Source organism: Orycteropus afer, unplaced genomic scaffold (assembly GCF_000298275.1).
Source record: "Orycteropus afer afer isolate SDZICR_OR568_19922 unplaced genomic scaffold, OryAfe1.0 scaffold00034, whole genome shotgun sequence".
NCBI lineage: Eukaryota > Metazoa > Chordata > Mammalia > Tubulidentata > Orycteropodidae > Orycteropus > Orycteropus afer.
The window spans coordinates 1,235,948-1,237,561 of NW_006921621.1; the positions used below are offsets into that span (position 1 = coordinate 1,235,948).

Consider the following 1,614-nt stretch of genomic DNA (forward strand, 5'->3'; position numbering starts at 1 on the left):
CTTCACATGGTCATTTTCCCTCTGTATCCCTCTCTGTGTCTCTTCTCTTTCATAAGGATCCCACTAATGTTGGATTAGGGCCCATCCTACTTCGGTATGACCTCATGTTATCTGACAACCTCATAAAAAATCCTGTTACCAAACAAGGTCACATTCACAGGTGCCAAGAGTTAGGATTTCAACATAATTTTTTTTGTGGGGACACAGCAGCTTTGGCTCTGGAAGGTCTACTACAGTTTAGCTTTGTTTCTTCTTATTTGGAGGTCAAAAATAAAAATGAAGTACATTCTAATTGCTGGTGGTATTATAACAGGAATTGGAAAAGGAGTCACTGACAGCAGTGTAGGCACAATACTGACGTCATGTGCTTCACATGTAACCTCAATTAAAATGAAGCATACACTGATTCAGGAACACTCCTCTTATGAGCTTGGGGAAGTTTTTGTGCTAAATGATAGTGGGTAAGTAGACCATGATCTGGGTAACTATGCATGGTTCTTTGACATCCACCTCTCCAAGGACTGACCACTGGAAAGATACACCAGCACATCACTAACAAGGAACAAAAAGGAGATTATTTGGGGAAAACTGTCCAAGTTGTCCTTCATATCACAGATGCAATCCAAGAGTGGATAATAGACAGGTTTAGATGAAGATGGCCTGAAACCTCCAGTGTGTGCTACAGAGCTCAGTGGAGCAGTGGGAAATATTAAAAGCATGCCCTTTATTGACCCTTTCTGTTAATTCCAACTCAAAGTGAAAAGAGAGAACTTTTGTAATATTCACATCAGTCTAGTCCCTCAGCCAAGTTCAACAGTGGAACAGAAGAGTAAACCCATTCAGAAGTTCTAGAAAGCTTGGATTTTTCCAGATCTGGTTGTGTGCAGGTGCTCCAATTTTCTCCATACATTAGTGAAAAATAAAATACCAATATTCTGCCATGTTGAACCTGAACAAGTCATCTGTGTCCAGGATATCTTATTCATCTAAGTGCCCTTGTTATTAGAAGAGCAAGGGGTTGTAGATTATTTTCTTTGAAGACTCAATTTCCCTATTGAGAGGCAGCCATGAGAAATGCTAATGAAGTGGAAAGAGATGGCTGACAGATATGCTTTCGGGTGCTCCATTGCTCTCATAGGCAAATACACCAAATTTTCTGACTCATATGTCTCTGCCATTAAAGCTCTAGAGTACTCTACACTGGCCATCAGCTACAAATTGGAAATCAAATACATAGATTCTACAGACCTGGAGCCGAGCACCTTACAAGAAGAGCCCATCTGATACCACAGATGTGGGAGAAGCTCTGCAGTGCTCAGGGACTGCTGGTTCCAGGAGGGTTTGGTGTTTGAGGAATGGAAGGAAAAATCCAAGCGATTGGCTGGGCTCCAAAACAGAAAAAGCTTTCTTTGGGTATGTGCTTAGGAATACAGCTAGTGGTAGCTGAATTCTCAAGAAATGTGCTGGGATGGCAAGATGGCAATTCTACAGAGTTTGACCCTAAGACAAGTCACCCTATGGCCATGTTGTTGTTGTTGTTGTTATGTGCCGTCGAGTCGGCCCCGACTCATAGCGACCCCTCCTTGGGTTTCCGAGGCAGTATCACTACGGAAG

The 1,614-nt window shown here is 42.4% G+C and overlaps 1 pseudogene; it reads left to right on the forward strand.

The window, feature by feature from the left end:
• The first annotated feature begins 276 nt into the window (after positions 1–276).
• Positions 277–1,614, forward strand: part of LOC103193041 — a 2,036-nt pseudogene continuing 698 nt past the window's right edge.